Source organism: Mixophyes fleayi, chromosome 2 (genome assembly GCF_038048845.1).
Source record: "Mixophyes fleayi isolate aMixFle1 chromosome 2, aMixFle1.hap1, whole genome shotgun sequence".
Classification (NCBI taxonomy): Eukaryota; Metazoa; Chordata; class Amphibia; order Anura; family Limnodynastidae; genus Mixophyes; species Mixophyes fleayi.
The window spans coordinates 299,650,430-299,670,406 of record NC_134403.1 but is presented as its reverse complement, the minus strand read 5'-3'; positions in this window follow the sequence as shown (position 1 = coordinate 299,670,406).

Here is a 19,977-nt window from a genome sequence, read left to right as displayed (position 1 = left end):
TCGGACAGGACCACCAAATATGTTGGAATGAGCCTTCTTGCCCACATAGTCTCCAGCATTGACTAGAGGAGTCAGGATATATGGCTTTGAAGTGGGTTGGAACTAAATACCATCTATATAAGAGCTTATACGAGTTCTCTTTGGTACGGACACAGATAGAGCTCTTAGCGACTCGTGACCTGATCTTAACCCACTCTTCTACCTCTAGTTCCATGCCAAGGTCTTCTTCCCACTTCAGCTCATAGCGATCTTTGGCAGGTTGACGAAATTCCACCATGATGCTGTAAAAAGTAGAGATTAAACCAGTAGGGAGGGATTTACCTCTGCAAAAAGTTTCTAAAGCTGTAAGTTGGTATATAAGCTTAAGCGTTGGGATCGATTGATATAGATGTCTTAACTGAAGGTATTGGTAGAAAAGGTCATGGGGAATGCCATATCGTCGCTGTAAGTCAGCAAATTCCACCATGATGCTGTAAAAAGTAGAGATTAAACCAGTAGGGAGGGATTTACCTCTGCCAAAAGTTTCTAAAGGTGTAGGTTGGTATATAAGCTTAAGCGTTGGGATCGATTGATATAGATGTCTTAACTGAAAGTATTGGTAGAAAAGGTCATGGGGAATGCCATATCGTCGCTATAAGTCAGCAAATTTGGGGAATATCCGCATAGGTGCTATGTCAGTAATGAATCTTAGACCTCGTCAGGACCAGTGATGTTGTTGTCCTGGTGGAAAGGCTGGATTGTTCCACAGTGGAAATATAGCTTCCGAATTTTTTATTAGTTGAAACGTGCGAGTACTGTAGTCCCATATCTGGAGGGAGAAACGGGTGGTGGATAAGAGTAAAGAGAGTGGCGGTCTATGTTTTATTGATATCCAAAGTAATGTATAGGGTGAGAGTAAGTGCAAAAAAGTAGCCTCAATGTCTACCCAGAGCCTTGTGGAAGATGGGGAATGAAATAAAACTAGTTGGGTCAAGTGTGAAGCATTATAATATTTGGAGATGTTTGGGAGGCCCACCCCTCCCTCTGATTTTCGTCAGAAGAGCGTGCAAGCCCGCACACGGGGTCGTCTGCCCGCCCAAACAAATCTGGTAATTTGCTTCTGAAGGATCTGTAGCGCAAGAGAGGGTACTCGAACAGGTAGGGTTTGAAACAAATAAAGAATTTGTGGCAAGAGGTTCATTTTTACCGCCGCCATGCGGCCGAGCCAAGAGATATATAGCCTATCCCATTTTTCAAGAAGCGTGGTTGTTGTATTATGTAAAGACACCTATTAGTATTACTTAATTGATATTTCAATTTAGACTACAGAAGAAAAGAAGATCCCATTTCATTTTTAATGGGAAAAGCAAAATATATTTTTACTTAACTGAATTTCATTCAATTGAATCACATATGACAATTCAATATATTGCTCTATATTGCATACAAATATTATTATATGACTTTCGCATTTACTACTAACAATGTCAAGCCACATCTATAACTATCCCTATGCTATTTCTCTACACTATCATTGTGCATAAGAATGCAGACTTGTTACTCCCAAAGTAAACCTGGCTCATATGCTAGTGTTGTAGAGATAGATGCATGTCAAAATGTTTCCATCTGAACTTATGTATGTAAATGCATTTGTTCATAAATGCTTCTTTTCTTGCTTAAGATAAAGGAGCATATGTGTCCAAATCTACATGCACTCATAATAGTATTTTTGATACACAAATAAGAAATATTAATACTTTTTACATTTTCATAAACTTTCTTAATAAGTATTATTCACCATAAGAAACAGGCAATTTAATTTCATGTTGATTCAGTAAGTGGTTGATGTCCTTTTCTCTTTTTTTCTCATGTTCCAAACCCTCTCCCATATTTTATCACATATAGCTGAAGTGCTGGTTGGGAATAATGCAAAGTGAAGCTAAATAAAATGTCAGTGCATTATATTCAAATTTAACAGCGATATGGTAAAGACAGTCAAAGTGGAAGAAAAATCAGCGAATTTCCTCTCCATGACACATGATATTGTGCAATGGTTTACTTACTAGTTACTGCAATGGTTACTTGCTAGTGTAGAGGTCATCCACACCCAAAGCTGGATGGCTAGATGGATTGATGCAGGGACCGGCAAAAACAGGGGCAAATTGGCTATTACTCTATTTCTGCTATATTCTATCTGCCATGTCAGATCACGGCATGATAGTCTATGAGCTGTAGCTATTGGGGATGGCCCTAGCCTATTAGTGACCGACCCTAACATTAACTGGCTTCCTGGTGGCTGGCTTCTCCCCAGGAACCAGCCACCTTACTACATGTGCCCCATTTGCTGTTCCTCGCCTCCACCTAACTTGACTATCTGAGCTGACAGCTGCGGCTACCTTCTCACCCGGCAGAGAACCAGTAGGAGAACAGATCTTTGTTAGGAGACACAATAATCAGGTATGTTAATAGATTTTCTCACGTGCAATATTTTTTTTTCCTTTCTTGAACATGGGACGCTACTGTTTGAGATAATATAATTTGGGGGACGATTGTCGAAATGAGCCTTTGTGCAATACTTTATCATATATCTACAGTAGCACTTATCACCTAAATTGTTTAGATATTTATGTTTATAGTTTTAACATGTCACAGTTAAGTTCCTCTATCTCACTACAACAAAAATGTATATTATTTACTTGTTGAAGTCAGAAATGTAAAAAGCTAAAGTTGATATTTTTTCATATATGTCTGTTTCTTTATATTATCTACATATCTTCCAGTAAAAATGCTGCTTTTAGGGTAGGTTCTACAAGTCAGGGCCTTTGTCCTGACTGTGGGGATCGGGTGCTGCGCACTTCTGCCAAAGTGGGTGGAATAATGCTTTATCATGCACAAGTCTCTGTCATTGTCGACTATGGAGGGAGAACCAAGAAGTTGCTGTACCGAGGCCCAAAATTGAGTTAAGGTGGTAGACGTCTCCAGGTAAATAATCTAAATGTTTCCTATCTAATCAAACTGATGGATCATATCCAATTAGCTCTCACCCACTCCCTCTACCCTCTTAATTTATATACTGTGTTATTTAAACTTAATTGAAAGATGCATATCCAATTACTCTAGTAAACAAAAAAAATATTTTCCTCTGACATTTTGCTGTAGATGGAAATACTTTTAATTTGGTAGTGTAGGTTTAGATTCAGGTGATTCAGCAGTTATGTGTTTTTCTGATATATTTGTTAATGTTTTATTTTGTGTGGAATGATTCATGAAAATTCTGCCATTACAATTTGATTGAGAGAAAAGGTTACTTGTTAATTATATGTGTGCAAATACTGTGTTGCTGCTATTTTGTGGGAGATTTGAAAGAGCAGAACATTGGTTCCCTACAGTGGTGCCCGCATAATTGGTGGCATTGCTGTAGTGTGGGTATTGCGTGAGGGGTAACAATGTTGTAGTGTGTTTGTAGTGTGTTTGGGGGTTAGTATTGCTAATAAGTGGGAGAAGGTATTGCTGTAATGTGGGCTTAATGCTGGTTGCTGTAATGTGTGCAGGGGAATTCATGATTGCTGTAATGTGGGAGTTTTGCTGTTACATGTAGGGGTATTGCTGATTGCTGTAGTGTGGGTGGGTATTGATACAGCATGAGTGTGTTTGTGAGGGGGGTATATAATGCTGTAATTGGGAGCTAATAATGTATTGTCATGGTATTTATTGATGTAATGGAGGTACTAACAATGTAATGTTGGGGCTCATTAGCAGAAATAATCCTATTTGTTAAATGTGAATGCTACTGATTTAATGTTGGAGCTGATTGCCAGTATTTATACCCCGCATAGTTTTTACTGCCTACCTCCCGTTAAGACCTCCACCCAACCTGGAATAGCCTCATCACCTTGGAGGGTGCCCTATCATGCCCCTGGCCATGGCTCTCACCTTTACGGGCTATGTGGTTGTGTGATAGGGAGCTCAGCTTCCAGCTGGACTTCCGCATTCAGGTTCTGCCCCTGCTCAGTAATGGCTGTTGACAGCTCCTTGCCACTCTTGCCATAATGACCTCCTGCCTCTGTTCAGCACATTGCAGCCAGTTTTGGTGCCCAATTCTCCTATCTCCCCTATCTTGCCACCGGCTCTTTTCTCTAGCACTGGGGTGACTCCTGCACAGCTACTTCCCTAGACCTCTGGCTCATTGCTGGACCATCACTGCAGACGTTGGTCACCATCCTGGGACAGAGTAAAGGCAGCTCCGCAGTAGGCCTCTCCCCAGGTTATGTTCCTGGCTCCCTCCTGGTGTTTTTACAGGGGCACTTCATCACATCATCCGGTCTTATCTACCCTCCAGAATTCACCAGGCTATCAGCATATTCTTATCAGGTCATTTAGAACCATAATTGTATTCATTGTTGCATAACATTGTCTATTATTGCATTCTGTCTGCACTCCTATCTCTTTTGCAGTGTGTCTCTATTATTTATCTACTGTCCATGCCTTCTCACATTTCTCCATAATCCTCTCCTTCTTTCTATCCTACCTAACCTCTACTGCCCCCCTTCTTCCTCATCCTCCCTACACAATATCCTTATCCCCTTAAACCTACCCTATCACTACTTCAACCAACCCACCTGTAAATTCAACTGTTTAGCCTCAACCTCCTTTGCTACCCGCCGAGATCATTAAGTTCAATGACCAATTTGCTCCTATTGTCTCTCACTTTTTTCTAGTCACATAGACTTTGTACACCTTTGAAGTTTGCAGTGTTATAGTTGTATAACTGCATGTATTGTACACAATATAGCGGATCATTTGAAAATCATGTTCAGAAGAGCTTATAATAATTTAAATGAGAATCAGTTCATGAGAAAGGGTTTAATATAATGTGATATACAGCATTGTACACTAGTGTGGTTTCTGGATCAATACACTGATGGTAGCGGTTAGGATTAGGTACAGAACGTACCATTTTTAGCAATTTGTCAATAACATGGATCTAATGATGAGAAATTGCTGTGAATCTGCTTGTTGTGGAACTCTTTACTTCAGTCTAAATGGCATAATTCTTCATCTACTATTATTGAGATTACTAGCCACAAATATATCAGTATATTGACGGTAAGCTTCTAAAAACTTTACAGTTGATACCTTAGCATCATTTGTAGTGAATAAGTAATAATTCACTAACTATGTCTTGTTGAACAACCAATCAGATTTTTTAATCTACTTCAGTCACCTATGGCATCCACGTTGTTATGGAACTAGAAGGCCGGCAGAGTAGGACTTACTTGGACTTAGTAGTATATCAGCAGATGACAAGCCACAAGATGCCTATATTGCAGCCTATGCTTTATGCCTGGAAATATCCCAGGATCCAATATGTGAAATGACTGCTGTTGCCAAACTTTTTGTATCATTTCTACTGATTATTCAGTACATGCACTCTTCCCTAACTTCTTAAAAATCCTAAGAGGTGTTGTGAGTAGGTAACATCTCCGAGGCACCAGAGCAAGTTTAAAGATATAGAAGAAATACAGCAGGAATGGGGAGAGGGGAAAATGGATAGAAACAAGCAGGAATGCAAGGTGGTTCGGAATGCACAGACTCAGGTTTGGGGGAGAATCAATTTGGGCAGTGGGGGTACAAGTATTTTTGCTTTTAAAAAGGATCTAAAATTAATTTCAAACTATAAATTTATTTCACTTATATTCTCCAAACCGCCACTTCTACATTTCCACTTTGACCACTACATATAGGCATATCTGCTATATGTTGCTATGCTTCTCATACTGCTTTGATTGTAAAACTATCAACTTCTATTAGTATACATTTTCCATACCGCCACTTCCAAACTTCTATACCACCACTTCTAAATTTCCACTTTGACTATGGCAATATTTAATAATGTGTCTATTAATATATCAAACAGTAGTAATGTCACTAATATGTAATATTCCCTGCAACTTTTACAAATATTTTTGGTCATATACACAGCAGCGGAAATTACCAATAATAATAATACCTATTCATACACTCAGTAGTGCTTACCTTGTCATCATCACCTGTTCTTCTTATGTCCAGGTATCTTCACCAACTCCTCTTTTTATGATATGGTCTTGCCATATCACTGCTCTCTACTGCTGTGTACCAGATTCACTCACAATTCCACCTCTTCCTCCTTCACCTACGTTTTTTTTTCATTTTGGTTACTATTTGGTCAACAGTGGTGCACACTCTCACATAACTAGCATGAGATCCAGAGCTTTGCAAATTGGTCATATACTCAAACATACCTGTCATCATTTTTCCCAGAAGAAGAAGAAAAAAATAGTACAGAGCTGCCTGACAGATTGGATACATATAAAAAAACATAACAATTTATTGCATAATCTTATATACTCATATAAGAATAAATGCTGTACTAGAAACACGTTGATCTAAAAAATAGAAGTGCAGACTTTGCTGACACCACAAATGATTGTTAGTGATTAGCACCAGTATAGAAGTTGCCTATTAAGCCTAACGAATAAAAAGATAATTCAGGAGTGTTTATCATCCTTGATCCTTAACCAGCTGAACTCATGAATACATTGATGTAAATGTCACTTGATGAATTACAAATTATATTCCTGGTGGAGATAAAAGTGAACCAAACTGTGGATTACTGCTTGATAGCAATGATTTTAAGAACGAAGAAAGTCTCTGCAGAATCTGTTCAAAGGGGTGTCCACACTCACGGCTGTCCACAGCATGTGCCGATTCTTCTCCCCAAACAACGCACAATAATATGCTGACTGAATTGTTAGTACAGGGGAAAAGATATCTCCACTCTCACCACCTGTAGTGGCGAGTGTTGACAAACTCAACCCTCAATATAATTACGATATATAGATGGGTTTGGGTACTAATTATTCATTGCACAAAATCCGACAGCAGCTTCCCCAATAGGACAATTCTGACTTTTATGTGTCCTAGCTTGAGGTGAGATTGACAGCTTGGAATACCTCCTGCAAAGAATTGCGCCCAATGAATATGCTGCCTTAATAGCAAGAATGTGTGTGTCGCAATTGAAGATCACGTGATTATTACACGGCGGCACGTTCATTGGGCGCAATTCTTTGCAGGAGGTATTCCAAGCTGTCGATCTCACCTCAAGGTAGGATACATGAAAATCGGAGTTGTCCTATTGGGGAAACTGCTGTCGATTTTGTGGAGTCCCTGAAGTGACTACCACCATATAGATGGGGCATTATCCTCCCTGGACAAAATGAACCTTGGAGGACACATGATATTTTTGACTCACATTTCTTTTTTATTTGCAAATTTAATAATACTTTAAGACATATACTCTCTTTGGGTCTACAGTAAATGCAGCAATGTGGCACAATTTTCAGGATTGCTGCCTCATAGCAGGGGTCATGAGTTTGAGTCCCGACCATGGCCTTATCTGTGTGGAGTTTGTATGTTCTCTTCATGTTTGCTTTGGTTTGCTCCAGGTTCTCCGGTTTCCTCCTACATTCCAAAAACATGTTAGCAGTAGGTTAGTTGGCTGCTATCAAATTGACCCTAGTCAGTGTGCGTGTGTACGTTAGGGAATTTAGACTGTAAGTCCCAATGGGGCAGGGACTGATGTGAGTGAGTTCACAGTACAGCGTTGCAAAATTAGTGATGCTATAAAATAGATGATGATGATAAGTTTGTTTTTTCTTCCCATGTTTGTGTGTGTTTTCTCCAGGTGTTCATATTTCCTCCAACCAGGGCCGGACTGGGACTAAAAATCAGTCCTGGCATTAAAAAAAAAAAAAACAGGCCCACCTGCTGTGGGCTCCATGCGCGATATTGTTGCACACTGAAGTGGTGTTGCTGGTGCAGTCCAACATGTTAAGCAGCGACACAAACTTGTGTATCACACTTTGTCTTCTTCCCACCCCGATCAATTCCCTTGTTGTGCAAATCAGTTTGCTTGAATAACAAAAGCATACTGTTCCGACTGTGTGCGAAAAATAAAACAACTACAGTAAACCCAGGGCCTGATTAAGGGTTTCGGTCACCATAGGCAAATACACCAACAGCACTTCCCTACCCCGCCCCCCCAATGTATAGGAATACTCCTAAATATAAATATTCCGAAATATTCTCCAGCATTTAAATTTAGATTGATTGCGCCGTTGTCTCTTACCTGTTCTTGCTCTTCTGTCTTGCTGCTTTGTTGTCTTCTCGCTGGCTTCTGGAAATTTGGAGTCCTGTATTGAAAATGCTAAAATTTTACTATATTGCAAAATGTTAATAAACCCTGAATGATTAGGCTCTTTAAAAATAAACACTCCATTATGGGCAGATAACACTACCCCATTGTACAGGAATATATAAGTAATATCTGAACATTTGTGGTCAATAAAATATTTACCTCTACCAGCCCCATCTCATATTCTAGTGATAGCTAAGACCAGAGAGCAGTCATGTAACTACCACACAAAACAGATATCATGCCCCCCAAAGCTGCTCTATTTTTTAAATACCACGCAAGACATTTCATTAACCCTGTAGGCATATTCAGCCCCTCTTCCCCCTGCAGTCATATTCAGCCCCTCTTCCCCCCCTGCAGACATTTTCAGCCCCTTCCCCCCCCCCCCCTGTAGACATTTTCAGCCCCTCTTCCCCCCTGCAGAGATTTTCAGTCCCTCTTCCCTCCATGCAGACATTTTCAGCCGCTCTTCCCCCCCATGCAGACATTTTCAGCCCCTCCCTCCCCTGCAGATATTTTCAGCCCCTCTTTTCCCCCCTGCAGACATTTTCAGTCCCTCTTCCCCCCCATCAGACATTTTCAGGTCCTCTACCCCCCTGCACACATTTTCAGGTCCTCTCCCCCCCTGCGCACATTTTCAGGTCCCCCCCTGCACACATTTTCAGGTCCTCCCCCTGCACACATTTTCGTGTCCTCTCCCTCCCCCTGCAGACCTTTTTGGGTCCCCCCCCGCACACATTTTTGGGTCCTCTCCCCCCCCTGCACACATTTTTGGGTCCTTTCCCTCCCCTGCACACATTTTCGGGTCCTCTCCCCCAGCCCTGCACACATTTTTGGGTCCTCTCCCCCCCCCTGCAGACATTTTTGGGTCCTCCCCCCCCCCCCCCCGCACACATTTTCTGGTCCCTTCCCTCCCCCCTGCACACATTTTCGAGTCCTCTCTCTCCCAGAGCACCATTTTCCCTGTGAAAATAAAAAATACACTTTACCTCAGCAGCCATCGGTAATCCACTGTGCGCCCTCTACAGCCAGTCCAACACGACAGCGTGATGTGTATTTAATTTAATTTTATTTAACTTAAACGGGGATCGCAGGGAGCCGGACCGTCCCACACTGCCATCGGCCCTGCATCCAACATTCCAAAGACAATGGCTGCTGGCAAAAATAACCCTAGTGTTTGTATGTGTCCATGTGGCAGTTGAACATAGTTTGCATGCTCCATTGGAGCAGAAACTAATGTGCATGATAAGATATTCTCTTTAGCACTGTGTAATATGTAGGCACTATAGAAAGAACTGTTAATAAATAAATATACAAACAAACCAAAATAAGGAAATTGGGATATAGTAAAATGTTAAACATTATTGATGTTGTTACTTTTATTAAATGTTCCCATTCACCTTGACCATAATGCCTTAGGTCCAAAATCATTTTTAATTTCATGTAGTCAGCAACACAGGTTGTAAAATAATGTAATTACGTTGAGAGTTTTAAAATCCAAAGTCACTATTCTATTTTACTTTAATATATTTCTCTCCCACTTTTTATATTACAAAAATGCTGTCAATCAGTTTAAGATCCTAACTAGATTAAACATAAATATAATGGAAGGAATTCACATAATTATCTAATGAATATGCTTGCATAATTTAATTTAAAATGCACCACCAGTACACTGAGTACCTCCCAAAATCACAGAAGAGGACATTTGAAGATATGTGCACAAACTAAGGTTAATTTAACCTTAGATGAGGCATTTGCTGGACTCGTGTAGGAAATCTGACATCAAGATTTAATAGGCAAATTGTGTGTTCCTTTCACATATTCTAACAATTTGATTTGATACCATAAGACAGCTGTAGATTATACCACTTAGCGTTTTTAAAAAGAGCATGGAACGTGCGTTAATACACCAGTATTCAATTCAGACATATATGAGATATACTGTACCTTCTGCGAATACAGTAGGAAATCACTTGCGAGAAGTAGATCGCACATAAGCGTAATTGCATTTTTTGGGGTTTTCTATTGTGTTTGAAGCAATTGCACTTTTTTCCCCTTACTTGTTTATTTACTTCTAATTCACATCTGAACGCACATGTATGTATTTCCATAAATGCCCTTATTTGTCCTAAAACACGGATATTTTCTGGCAATTAAGACAATCAAAACATATTAAACCTTTCACTGCATTACTTCATCAACCTGCACTTTTCCATTGTAACAATAGTCCCTTGTGGAGGTCGTTTGAAACTAAATGACACAAAGGCATCCCATGCAATGGTCTTATATAATGTTGTTTGATGAAATGAATGGTGTCAGGTGAATTGTCCATCATTCCATTTTATTGATATAGCCAATGCTTTGTTTGGTCATCACTATCATCCGACAGTTACACCTGCACTGGAGTGGGTGGAAACCTTACATCGTACTTATGAAAAAGTCAGGGTTTGAATCGGGTGCATCTGCCTGGGAATGCCCTAACTGTACCTGGGTTACATTAGTCCACTCCCTCCCTCCCTCTCCCCCTCCCACTTCTCAAGTTGCAGCCAGTCATATATGTCATTTGCATTCAGACATGAATTGCATGCAAATACGTTCATTGATGTAAAGTTAGTTTCTGAGCATGCACTGGGTGCGCTACGAAAATGGATATATGGAATTAGAATCAAGTCATTTGTGTCTATGTTTTTTTTTCAATTATTTTGCCTGGACATCTGTCAGTTTGTTTATTACGTGGAAAATGCTGTTTATGTGAGTGCTCAGACATTACTTTTCTTTATTGAACTTTATTGCATTTTTTATTTATCTAATCCACACAACTGTTTTCTGCACATCACACAGTACTTTGGGGCCATTTCCCCTTTACAGCATTAATAATATCAGGCAGTAACCTCTTTCATCCCTTCTTCTGTACTTCCCCTTCTTTTCTCTCTCCCTAGCAAGTGCTACTCCTCTGGGCCTCATTTTTTTGCTTTTAAATATTTCTTACCTGCATCATATCCTGTTTACATAAATTGGTAATGTTGTTATTTATACGATGATGAGGTGCACTGTGTTGCCCTTCGAACCCATGTTGTCTTGTTATTGTCCCTCCTGTTTCCCTTTTCTTTTTTCTGTATCCCTACCCCTCTTTTCCTCAACTGCCTGTAAACCTTTGAAAACCAATTAAAGTTATTTTTTAAAAATTAAATAAGCTGGATCAATAATAGGAATATAATCAAAATAGATACACACAGGTGTAAAAGAAACGAATCCTGGTGCCTTTATTTGGGATCTTTTTCAATTTTTTATTAAACCTTACTGTTCTATCCTTCTAGTGCTGGGTGCGTAATTTTCACCCACATAATTTGACTTGTCTAAAGATTTGAATCTTATAGGAATGTCTGATTCTGTGTGGTAGGGAATTCCATAAGTGGGGAGCAGCACGTGAGGAGTCTTGTAGGCAGCAGTGAGGGGTAGTTACCAGTGATGAGACAAGACGTTGGTCAGATAACAAGTGATATTTTGTTTATGGCATTTGTTATCTTTATTCTTCACATTAAAATTACTGACCATCATGCAAGTCTTAACTTTTTGATTGTTTTCTTTAATATTCTCAATTGTTTTAGTCCTTTTAGTTGTTGTGAAAGAAATATAACTTTGAATATAGTAATTTTTCTCTAATGCATTTGCTACTTGAAGATTGTACAGATGTATTATATTGTCAGAATTATTTAGGAACAGGCAGCTGAAACTCTTTACATAAAAAGAAAAATGGATGACCTTCCTCTTTATGCACCACTTACTGAGCTCAGAGCGAAGTCTTTAAAGATGATTGTAAGATTTGATGCTGCAAGTAGCTCAGAAAATAAACTTTCAACTTAATTCTAGACTCAAGGTCACTACAGCTATATTATCAAAAAGCTATACACGTATAATAAGAAGCCGCTCGACCCCTGATAGCATGAATCTGTGAAGGATGAATAAAATGTATAAGGCTATTCATAGGTAATTGGTTTTTGACTATTTCTTTTTATTTTATTGATGGCATTGTTCTTTAAAAATTGATAAGTACGGAGTTTGTATAGGGTTAAGAAAAACAACTTGTCATCGACTGCAATGTGCCAGTTGCCCTATGGTAGTGGATCTTATGCTGCTATCTAACATTATGTATGGGAAGTCATTTGATTAATGCTCCTGTCCAAATAACTGCTTAAGCTCTGGGGAGATTGTTAGAGCAGAATGTTCAGATACTAACACCTTACTGTCTAGTACAGATGAAAGGGACAGCAAATCTGTGTCATCTCATCATTCACCTTGCTTTGTCTACTTTTTTAAGGTATATTACTAGACTAAAGAATTGTATTGTGTCTTGCTCTTTCATTCTACGTATATTTGGCTTTTTACCATTTTCTATATGCTTCTTCTGTGATACTTGCTGAAGATAAAACTGAGTCCCTTTCTGCAATGTAAAGATTTATGTCTGTGAACAACAGCCCTCTTTAATTATCTCTCAATGAGATTCAGTCAGGAGAGGTGATTCCTAGCAGCTAGATTGCAGTTTGCCCTTTCACAAAATTAATGACAATGACAGAAGCTTTTTTACAATGCATATGGATCTGCAGCGATATGTATTATTTGACTACTGCAGATACTTAGCCTTACATATTAATTTTTAAGCACTCAATAAAACAACAGGATTTGCTGTTGCAGTAAGTTACATTACAAAATATACCATTTAAAAAACATTCTATTGTGTGCATTCTCTTGCAATATTTAGCTCTGAAATATACATATCAATATTTTTTTCATTTTTAACAACAGTGCAATCAAGCACATGAAAGTGTGCATCAGATTGCTCCTAATTGGTACCACTCAGTTATATACAGATTGTTAGTGAATGTAGTGCAGCTGGGCAAATTACTGTTTAAATGGCATTGGATTATTATGAACAAAGTGTAGTCCATGTGTACACTGGTTATTTTTTTGTCGCTATTTATTTGCTTTTACTATTGGGCTGGTTTAAATTGCCTAAAGACTAGATCAACCTGTGAAAGGTATTTTTGTTTCTTATATAAGTTTGTTCTCTATATAATACATTTTGTTTATAACTTTCATGGGTGCTTGTAGCAAAATCTGACTTGATCCTGGTTTAAGTCTAAGTTGAAAGAACAGATATTGTATATATGCATAATCAGTGAGCAAAAGGTTTTTGCTGACATGTCAATTCTCCTGGTGATCTGGGAAAAGTTCCCATATTTGAAATGTAGGTCCATTTAGGAATTCATTCATTAGTTGATATTGCTTGGATATTCTTCCACCAGTTACCTCAAGAAGACAATGAAAGTTCACTTAAGCGGATGCTATAGTTATGCCAGCAGGCCATGGTACTGCAGATTGCTAGGTTTCCTGCAATATATGAAAGAATATCAGGAGCAAAGTGAGAGATAAGTAATGGGATTTGTGTGTGGCTCTTTTTTGAGTGGTATGAGAGTAGTCCCTCTTATTTGTGACTTCTAGGCACCCCTTACAAGGCTAAAGAGGGAAACACAAAGGGCCTGGTTCATTAAGGGATGCAAAAGAAACGTAAACCAATTTTTTTTTTTATTGGGTGAAATTTGGCTATACACTTGTCTGTATTCAACAAGTAGCAGATATGAAGAAATGTGTCTTCCTGAATACAGATCTAAGTACGTTCTGCTCTGATAGATAAGTCACACTGCATGATCATCATCAACATTTATTTATATAGCGCCAGCAAATTCCGTAGCGCTATATACGTCCAATACATTTGTGGAATATGAAGAGCCAGCAGAAATGCATTTAATTTCAATATTATTAATGTCTACTGTACAAAACATTTTTACAGTTACTGCTGATTGCAAACACATGTTCTAACATGCATCCTTCATATCTATCACTTAGCACTTACACCTGCCCTGTAGCTGGTTCAAGGGATACGATAGAAAAGCACATACCTTTGCAATGTCCAAAGCTTGAATCAGGCGCTGCTGCATGCACCCAACCTTGGCAAAACCTTACTGTATATTGACTACATGCATATGCCCATTCCCCTCCTCTAAAATCTTAAATCTGTCATAGGAGTCCTTTGCGTTCGAAGATGAATTGGATGTTTTTGTGTTCATTGGAGTATGGCCCGATTTTATGTGAAAAGCGGCACATGTCGACATTTGCATTCTTTAATGAATCAGGCAGTGTTTGGGCCCCCCTGAATCCTGAAAAGGCTTTTAGGACAATAGCAAAGGTCTTCCCCTATAGCAGCCGCCTTTCCCATAGAGACAGTTACTCTAACAAGTACATTTATGCCGCCAGGACTTATACTCAGAAGCAGTAAAAGCTTATACTGAAAGAACAGGTAGGAACGAGCAAGAGACTGTATCTCTGTGGAAGAGTGCAAGGCGTAATTAGAGCCAAACCAGAGGTCGTAGTTCAGCAGCAAACAAGAAGGCCAGAAGATCAGGGGCAGGTAGCAAGCAAGAGTAGTTCAGGTAATAAGACCAAAGGGTCAAGGGCAACCAGCAAACAAGAGTGTTTCAGATAGCAAAGCCAAGGTGTCAGATAACATATGGTCAAAATAGCAGAACTCAGACAGAGCAGACACAGCAGTTGAAGGGCAAAGAGCTGTAACCAGCAGGGAGGCCAAGCCCTCCCTGCCTTTCAAACAATAGTGGGCTAATCAGAGGAGGAGTAGGAGTAAACCCCCAGCCCGCAATGGTGAGTGCAATAAGGTGATTGCAATGCAATCGCGTGTGCTCTGGCTGCCTGTCAAACAGCTGAGGATGGAGAGAGGCAGAAGTGTCCTGGCTGCCAAGGCAATAGCTGGGACATAGAGGGGTGGAAGTATGCGCCATACAACAGTGCAGCAGCTCAGGTAGGATTCGGAGGCAATGAGCCATCGCGCTTAGAGCGGCGGCTCATAATAGGCAGAATGTATTTCTGTCAGGGATCACACAGACAACTTCTCTGGATTAAACAGCCAGTCTGCAGAGTCTAAAGTGGTGTAGGTGTTCACCAGGGACCCTCGCCTAGAGGTATGGGCTTCGCTGCTATACCCTTGCAGGTCAAGGCCCTCCAAGGAGGTACCAAGTGGAAACATTTGGAACTCACTGGTGAAGATTGTATCACCAGGACACACTGTTGTAGATGTAATAGCCAGGACACACTGGTATAGGTGCTGCAACCAGGACACACTGGCATGGGTGTAACAACCAAGACACCCTGTAAAGGTACAGAGATAGAGATAGGCAATAGAACACTAGGAAAGCAGGAATAGCTTAACTTCTGGTACCATTTAACGTAAAATGGTATCTTAAATACCCTATATGAGGTAAGGGGACGGGGAGACCCATGACAAGCCCCAAAACTATATATACCTGGCATGCGTGCTACTGCGCATGCCCAAGAAATTGATGGCGCCAGAGGGGATGAAGATCCCAGCAACATCTGGACAGTGTGCAGCACGCCAGACAGTGGCAAAGAAAGTAAGGGGTCCAGTGCATGATATCAGCCCCCTCTTAAGGGTGGACACAAAACACCCCATACAAGTTTATTTTAGGAAATTTCCAATTAATTTTTTCAGAAGAACGAGAGCATGGACCTATACAGCATTAATCTAGGTGCATTTCTCTGTGCCAAATCCTTTCAAGTCAACTAATAATTGGACTTTTCCACAAGAGATTCTGAAATCAGGGATTTGATGTACCTTGAATTTCTCACCACAAATGGTCTTGATAGTTCATGGTGAAGTCAATGCTGAAGAATGATTAGAGGTTTGAGCAGAGAAATATGAAAGGAGTTGGGAATACGGAGTGAAGATGGAAATATCAGGTTAAAGTTCACTGGATTAATAACTTGGAGAATTTTCAATGTATTTAGGTTCAAGTTTCATGCAAGGCACCCTCAAACATATATGTCTTGTGGATAGCAAAACCCTATATCTCAATTTTAACATGGGAGCGGCACGTAATGTTTTGTCTGGAAATTTTGGTATTAAAGGATGGAGACTGTATACAGTATAGAAAGGAGTGGATGATGAAGTCTCTTGAAAATGGTTCCTATGAGAAAATTCTGCTATGGAAGAAGATCTACCCAATTATCTTGGTTGGCCAAGGTGTATATCCTGAGTAAAGTTTTGAGATCATGATTCACTCTTTCATTTTGTTAGGGTGGATTGAATTTGGTGTCTCCTGAACGTCCACGGAGACACCTCACGTCGGAGATTTTACAGGAATCTCTGCTCATTTTCTTTGCAGAAATATTGCTGTAGATTTCTACCGTAATGGCCAGCAATGTGCGCAGAGAACATCGCAGTGATGTCCGCGTATCACATTACCAGCAATTTAATCTCCCCCTTAGATTAGGGATTATATGCCATGGAGAAGTTAAAATGAAAAATCTGAATTTTGCATAATGAACTCCAGAATTTACAAAGCAATTTAACTCTACAGTTCAAGTCAATCACCAAAAAGAACACCCATTTAGTCTAAATATTTTCTTGATGAGCAAGGCGGCTAAAGTAGAGGCATTAGGCAGACCAATGAGTAAGTCAAAGTGAACCATTTTAGAAAAGCAATCTATGACTTCCCAGATGGTACAATGTTTCTTACGAGAGGGGAGATCAGTAATTAAATCCATACTAATATGAGACTATTGTCTGTAAGGAATAAGCAGAGGATATAGAGAACCCATGAGAGTTGGCACAGAATATTTTATTTTAGGCACAATTTGAGCATGCAGATATGAAGTCTCTCATATCTCAACAAATGTTTTTATGATAGTCAGTGCCATCTTGGCTCTCTTGGGCATGCACAGTAGAGCACATGTCCAATATATATAATTTTGTTGCTTGTCCTAATGGACACCGGCATTCAAGATTTAAGATTTTTCTTTGCCGAATAGATTTTTTAAATTCTAGGTGGCCGGCCCTCCCGGGCCTAACTGATATCAACGAGGCCGCCCCTAGTCCATAGGGAGCAGCCCTAAAAATTGCTATAGTGGATAGGCAGAATGACAGCAAATCCGCTTGCTGTTAGCTGCTTGCCAGTGTGGTTGGGGTTCTTAGTCTGGTCTTGTGAGATTTCCACATCTCATGAAACTGTATGAAGTGCTGTCCCCCTCATGCACTGACAGGCTGTTAGATTTCTGTAATATATACTCTCTCTGCAGTAGCTCTGTCTTACCAGAGATTCTACTCTTGTGGACCTTTTGAACTATTTGCAGCTCACCTGCAGGAATTAACTTAAACACTGATTATCACCTGCACCTGCCCCAGTGCCTAATATATACCCCCGAGCATTGCACATTGTCCTTGTCTTGAACTTGTGTTTTGGTCTGTCTGCTTTTAGTATTATTTATTGTACATAACTGGCTCTCCTGGCTACCACCATTCCTTCATTCTCCCAGCATCAGTTCCCTGCTATTGCCTGTGTCTTGCATCATCCACATTGTGTGGGTCCGTTGTTTCTGCAATTATCATTTAACCAATATTATTCTGAGACTGTTATTATTAATCTAGCCACACCCAGATTTTGTTTCTTTATTTTTTGCATTACCTGTACTGAGTTTTATTCATTCTCTGCTATTTTTGGATTCTGCTTTGTTTTGCATTATTCCTTCTGCAATTTGTAAGCTCCATGATTGTTTTGCTACTAGTGTTTGTTCTGGAAAATTTATTTATACTCCAAGTACTGACTCATTTTGAATCATTGCAAACACTGAGGTAGCCATAACACAGGAAGCTAACAGCAAGCAGATTTTCTGCCAGACTGTCTGCAATATCAAAGACTGCTGTGACTGAGGTAAGTGAGTCAGGTGGGGAGGTAATGAACATGTCTACAGGTTAGGAGGTAATGAACATGTCTACAGGTGGGGAGGTAATGAACATGTCTACAAGTGGGACAGGTAATTAAAATGGCTAAAAGGGAGATAATGAAAATGGCTAAAGGGGAGGTAATGAAAATGGCTCAATGGGTAATAAAAATGGCTGAAGAGAGTAATGAAATGGCTGAGGTGGTATTTAAAAAAATAGAGCAGCTTTGAGGGGACATGATCTTTCTATTGTGTGGCAGGTACAAGGATGTTTTTTTGTGGTCTCTGCTTCCACTAGAATGCTAAATACTATACAGATGGGGTTGGCAGATGTTTACATTTTATTACAATTCTTTGACCACAAATATGCATGTGTGGCCTCTATATGCCTGTGCTATTTGGTGGTTTTATATGGCCATAATCGAGTGTTGTGTTTTAACTAAAGAGCCTAATCATTCAAGGTTTGTTAACATTTTGCATTATAATACATGTTTTGTATATTTTCAAAACAGGACCCAAACTTCCAGAAGCCAGTTAGAAGACAACAAAGCTAAATGACAAGCAGGAGAGAACAGCAAGAGCAAGTATAAAAAAATGGCACAAGCTGTATAAAGTTGAATGCTGGAGAATACTCCTGAATAAGAATATTTTGAAGTATTCTTATATTCCTATACATTGGTGGTGGTGGTGGTGATGTGGTGTGGTGTTATGGGTGTATTACTGAGCCCATCAAGAGAAATATGGGGCCCCCCGATATAGAAACTCTATGGGGCCCTCCACCATAGATGGCCAGGAAAATGATTTTGTGTTGCTGCATGGCGCAGCCAACGCCGAAAAGGGCATAGTGTTGGGGGTGTGGGGGTGTGGCCAATATTGGGCATGGCTGCATATATTTCGGTATGACATATTATGTATTAAAACTGTGTTGTTGTCACCTGCCTGTTGCAGATTTCACAACCTGGAACTGGGATGTTGGGACCTGTTTGGAAAATGTATAGGTACATGAAATATGGAAAGCTGAGCAATAAATGAACACAGTTCATAACACAAATTATGGAGTATATTTACTATATATAAATTATAGAAAAGTATTAAAACATTACATAATACATGCCCCCCAGCCAAATCACGCCCCCTCCCGCCACATCATGCCACCCCGCCAGCCACATCATGCTACCCCAAACCACATCACACCATACCCTATCCCAAGCTTCATCAAGCCACCCCCTATCCTAAGCCACATCATGCCACCCTCTATCTCAAGCCACATTACACCAGTCCCCTATCCTAAGTCATCCCCTATATCAAGTCACATTATGCCACCCCTTCTCAAGCCACATCATAACACCCCCTTCCCAAGCCACATCACACCACCACCATTCCCCTGCCACATTATGACACCTGTAAAAGATTTTGAAATTATTATTATTGCACTAGTTTATTCTTATGACAACAGTACTCGTTAAAATAATATTTTCTATTTTTTCTTACTTTTTCTCCTATTTTAGGAATCCTAACTCAAAATAATTTATATTGAGGTACTATCAATCAGCTGTGGTTAGTTTCAAATAAGGAGAAGAACACAGAACTGAATCTAAGTTTGGTGCACAATGTAGTCCATATTGGAATACATATTTACCTTATAAACCAAATCACTAAACTTATTAAAACATAACTTTTATTATTACCAAATAAATTATTATGCTAAAATCTAAAAGAGCAGCGACATGTAAAGTGAAAATGTGAAATAAAGTGATTTAAAAATTGCAATGTATGACTATCTATGAATTATATGTAACATTACAGAATTGGGAAAATCATATTTGTATTACCAATTCCTTTTGACTAGAATACCTTCTCAATTATAATTATTGTTAAGCTATACAAAAAATATTGGTTTGATCCCTAAAATATCTTACAGTCAAATATTAGTCATCACTATCCCATGTGTCAGA